The sequence below is a fragment of the Electrophorus electricus genome, chromosome 6, assembly GCF_013358815.1.
Source record: "Electrophorus electricus isolate fEleEle1 chromosome 6, fEleEle1.pri, whole genome shotgun sequence".
Classification (NCBI taxonomy): domain Eukaryota; kingdom Metazoa; phylum Chordata; class Actinopteri; order Gymnotiformes; family Gymnotidae; genus Electrophorus; species Electrophorus electricus.
The window spans coordinates 8017514-8023513 of NC_049540.1; positions in this window are offsets into that span (position 1 = coordinate 8017514).

The following is a 6000-nucleotide window of genomic DNA, read 5'->3' on the forward strand; positions in this document are numbered from 1 at the left end:
ACACACAGGTGAATTCAATATTCCGGTGACAACGATCTGATTGAACATCCCTGATTGGCTGAGTCATTGGCCGGGTGACGAGTCTGCTGGGTAGTGTAGTGTGATAGGGGGTCGGGCGGTATGACACAACCCTGGAGGGAGCACCATATGTTTTCCACACTGCAACTTAGGTCCGCTGAACTTGCTCAGAGGAAAGCACTAACTCCCCTGCTAAACAAGGGCAAGCCCATGGATTGGCTAGTGTCACTGCGACTGACAGCAGACACACTTATGCCATTCCATGCAGCCAGAGAGCAGTACCAATTTTGATCTCTTGAACTGACTAATTTGATCTCTTGAATGATGGCATCTTGAGGGTTCAAAACACCTAACTCTTGATGATGAGGCTAATGCTTTTCTGTTGCGCCACTCAGGAGCCTGTAGTGTTAATATTTGACAACACTGGACCTAGCTGTCCCAGTCTAAACCATGAAAATCATCCCCAAACCATTGTTGCTCATCCACCAGACTTAACAACTGACATTTACATTGAGTCATGAAACATTCTGTGGGAACAGCTCATCCATATTCATCTGCTGGAGTACCAGACAGTGGTGAGTCATCACTCCAGAGAATGTGTTTGTATAGTTTCACAGTAGAAAACGAGACTCATGCCACTTCAGCCAGTGCTTGGCACAGCACATGGTGATGGTAGGCCTTGTAGGGTCTCCCCCGCTGATATCACCCTCAAAGGTGGATGCGACTAAGACAATTGTTTCAGCTGAAGTCACATGATATTTATGTTATACAATATACACTTCACTATACATCCTGTGGTCCCATGGGTTTGAGAAGCCTGCCACTTTGGGGCATTTTTCATTCCACAATGACGTCACTTACAGTGGGCAGAGGCAGATGCAGGAACACAGAAACTGGAGAGCAAATTCTGTGTGACGGCCTGAGTGCCGCACGGCAAGGAGCAGGATGCGCAAACGTCTCTCGACGCAGACAGACAGTTTATTAGCACGAGACACAAACGGTAAACAACAATGGCACTCACACATAACAAGCTAGTGCAGCATGGCATAAACGATACGTAAACAAGAGCATGAAACTTACGCAGGCAACCATGAACATAAACACTAGCACAAAAATCTACATGAACAATGACCGACAAATAACTACACACACAGGGGTTTAAATACATACATAATGATGTGAACAACAAGGTGCAGGTGTGTGATTGCAAGGGGGCGTGGTAACAAACAAGGGGGCAGTCACAAAGATAACATTCAACAGGTAGCTCCCACTGCACATGGCGGGCCATACCACGTAATAAGTGGGAAGGGGAGCATATGGTTACACATGGAAACTAGAGAGAAAACCCATAGACATACAGAAACTTGAGATAAGTCAAATAAATGCACAGAAACTGGAGAGCAGACACTCTGCGTTGCTGAAAGCACCTGAGCTCTCCAGAGAAACCCATTCCTTTGGCAGGGTTTTTCCACTGAAATTGTTTAACACCTGTATAAGGGCTGTAAATTGCCCAAATCATAAATTACAGACACTTTTAAACATATTAGACATCTATAAATGTAAATGGTATATAAAATGGCCAAAATGCGTGAGTCACAACTTTTCTGTCAAAAAGACATGGAGGAAAAGCAGCATGAATTGAAGTAATGCACGCTGAAAGCTGAAAGCCTGAGGGTGTCAAATGAAAGGGAGGAAGATGATTTCAACTGACATAGTGTAGTCAGGAGAAGCTTCAAGTGATCCTGACATGGCTGTCATTCATCTGCATGTTGTCTCTCTGGCAACATCACAGGGCCACAATGTACCGCACACATCCAGCACCAAGACGCACATTTGCTGAACAATGGAACAGACGAAGGACAAAGAGCCTAACCGCTCCCCGTCCATGTCAACAACAGCGGTGTTCAGTACATGGAGCTAAACTCCATGTGATTCAGTGATTCTGAACACACCTGGATCTTTAGAAGAACATATTGTAGGCTGTGAAAAAAAATGTGAAAGTCCTGTCTGTAATTTCCTGCAGTGGAAATTACAGGTAAGGTAACAAAAAATGTAGTGACATTTTAAATGTGTGGAAATTGCACATACAGGGATATGTGGTTTTATACGTGAGGCAAAATGAGATTGAAAGTGCACTAAATACATCAGATATGCTGAACTGTAGGTTGAGCTATATGTTAAGCTATATATGTCTCTCAGTTAAAGCCTGGAAGGAGGGACTGACATTCAAAAGCACTGCCATTTTTTCCATGATAAGCGCATTAATACAACACTGGCAATGGACGGAGGATTTAAGCTTAGCCTTAGCTTGCATGTTAGAATGGTAATCAGTACTTGAGACTTCAATACTTGAACTGATACATTTGGGATTGTGCAGTGACAAGAAAGTGTAAATCAAAATCATTGTTTGTATTCTTCAAGGTAGTCACCCTGTGTCGAGACAACGGTTTTGCACACTCTTGGCATTCTCTCAGTGAGCTTCATGAGGGAACCATCTGGGATGCTTCTCCAACAGTCTGGGGTAGCGGACAAGCTGAGGGATTACAGCGCTAAATGGAAACTACTTGTCATGGAGGCATTTCAAAAATGTAGTAATATATATTTATTTTCAATTTTTGTTTTGGAAATAATTTCATATATAGGTACCAATCATCAATTTAGATATATTAAAAAATGTTTAGGCATAAGTATTTAGATAAAAACTGTTTACATGATTATGCCACACAATTCTATTATATATAATATGAAACATATTTAACATTATATATAATATTCAACCATGTGTAGTACTGTAAATATTACACAATAAATTATGCGTTCACATGGCAACAACCACAACTTAGTGTGAATCCTTTCTTTATACATTCTCCAGCCACTTTATTAGAAACAACCAACACTTAAGGTGTACCTTGTAGGTGCACAGATAGCTGTAGAATCCCGTCTGTTGCTCTGCACAGTCTGTTAGCCATCATCTAGCACCCCTCCCAGGCTTTTTTCCCCACACATAGGATCACTGTTGCTGGATGCTGTGGGGGAGCCCACTGCTCTCAACCTGAAAATGACGTTTACAAACCCCAGCAGCGTGACCATGCAGGAGAGACACACACCACCGGAATTAAGCTCCAAAGTATACTTAAGCCAAGCTCTGATTTTGGCTTTTTTATGCCTAGCGTAACTTCATTCTCTTTCCAGTAATATAACTACCCCGGGGCAATTTTATTCCTATTGTGCATTTTGCAGTAGACAATTTGTTACAAAGAGGGTTTCAAGAAAATTAGATACAGACTTCTTAGGAACAAGCCAAAAGTGACATTGGCAAGGAAGAACTCCCAAGGATGTGAAGAAAAAAGAGGGTATACAGAGTTGGAGATACAGGATCATAGCAAGAGCTTTAACAATATTTAAGATGCAGATTAGGTGTTTGTAAAGAGTTTGTTATAAGAGACAAGTAATCTTAGAGTTTGTTTACACATAAATAATGGAAGAATATCCTACTGTCACAGTCATGAGACATATTGGTGTAAGAATGCTGACCTGGAATCAGGGTTCATCTCCATATGAATATGATTATATGAATAAAATATCTTATCTGAGATCAGCATTCCTAGTCTATAGTGCACACTCAAGATTTTGAGGCATGTGTCCTAAGCCTATCAAAAGGTCCTGATTCATTTTATTACTAAATCCAAAAGTATTTTGTTCTGTTGTCTAAATTGATCAAATCACAGTGTTACACACAGTCACATGGAAGCATAGTGTGCTTTGGAAAATTATGAAATGCTGCTATTTGCTTAATAACATTTGGTATTTGATAAAGCTCACATAAATTCTGTACAACAGCTAAGCAGCAGAGCACATGCTGCAGGGCTCACTTGCAGCCGTGACGGGCAAATAAATGCCCCTAATAAACGTTATTTCACACTTGATCTAACCATGCTATCGCTCACAAACAGGGGCCTTCATGAGCAGCACACTCTACCTGTTACGCTGTTACAGCTGCCAAACAGCACAGAGACGCGTGCAGAGGGCCATGGGACATGATGGTGTAAAGCCTCAAATTCCTTGATATGCTCCAGTAATGACAGTAAAGGTCAAGCTATTCAAATTACAGAGAGGCTCAGGACTGTGTGTGTGTGCATATCTGTTTGTGTAGCTGTGTGTGCGTGTGTGCAAGCGTGCGCTTTAACAAAACACAAAACTCCATTATATCATTAACTAATAAACTCATGCTCGTATTGTTCATATAAATGCCAAACAAACTGATTAAAGTCTCAAATCTCCTCTATGCCTAAGAACAATTTTCCCCTCTGGTCAATCATCCAGGCTGCTAGCTACAGACGCTGAATGCATACGCAGGTGAGAAGCACACTGGCAGCACTGCTGAGAGAGTCCAGCTGAATAAGAATAAGGCCCGTCACCTGGACAGCGCTGACGCAACACTGGATGGCAGGCCCGGATGGCAAAGTCGATCAGAGAGAATAAGGTGAGAGACAGAGGCAGAATCGCTCTCTGTGGGTTAAAGCTACATGGGAGAAACAGGGGGAATTAATTTGGAATAAATAACAAACATATCAGCAGCTCTTTAGTTATAGGAGCCTCTGCTGGGCTTCCTGAAGGACAAACTCAGCAGCAGCAGCAGGTCCAGGCTAGGAGGAGATGGAATGTGCAGGGAAAACCTGGGTGTGTATCATGGATCTGAGTATGTATCATGGATCTGAGTATGTATCATGGATCTGGGTGTGTATCATGGATCTGAGTATGTATCATGGATCTGAGTATGTATCATGGATCTGGGTATGTATCATGGATCTGGGTGTGTATCATGGATCTGAGTATGTATCATGGATCTGGGTGTGTATCATGGATCTGAGTATGTATCATGGATCTGGGTATGTATCATGGATCTGGGTGTGTATCATGGATCTGAGTATGTATCATGGATCTGGGTATGTATCATGGACCTGGGTATGTATTGTAGATCTGGGTGTGTATCATGGATCTGGGTATGTATCATGGATCTGGGTATGTATTGTAGATCTGGGTATGTATTGTAGATCTAGACATGTATCATGGATCTGGGTATGTATTGTAGATCTAGACATGTATCATGGATCTGAGTATGTATCATGGATCTGGGTATGTATTGTAGATCTGGGTGTGTATCATGGATCTGGGTATGTATCATGGATCTGGGTATGTATTGTAGATCTGTGTATGTATTGTAGATCTAGACATGTATCATGGATCTCGGTATGTATCATGGATCTGGACATGTATCATGGATCTGGGTATGTATCATGGACCTGGGTATGTATTGTAGATCTGGGTATGTATCATGGATCTGGGTATGTATTGTAGATCTGGGTATATATCATGGATCTGGGTATGTATTGTGGATCTAGACATGTATCATGGATCTGGGTATGTATTGTGGATCTAGACATGTATCATGGATCTGGGTATGTATTGTGGATCTGGGTATGTATCATAGGATCTGAGTACCATTACTGACTCTTGTTCCTGGCTGCATCTGAGATCAAGAGTATCTTTAAGCGCTAACCTATTTGTATTATCTAAGGATGCATTTTCTGGGTGGCTAAATATAAATGTAAACATAATCCTGCCCTGTACATGGAGCTATAAGGATCAGGAGGTGGGAGCAATTCCCTTTGTCATCTGTTATTAGTTTCTCTGCAGCCAGCAGTGAATGTATTTCCACAACCTTGAGCTCCAAGGTTCAACATGTCAAAGGTCCAAGTACAATCTTTAGACTATCCACTAGGGCCAAATTTCTGAACAGGTGCCATTTCACTTGTTCCTTTTGAGGTGAAAGGAATTAAATCTACAAATGTAAGTAACCAGACCAAACCTATATGGCCAAAAAAGCTTTACAGCATTAAAGCCACATCTAGAACTGGTGTCACCTCTTCTACTAATCAAAAGAAGCCACACAACAAACAATTTGTGCCTGTGAAAATAATT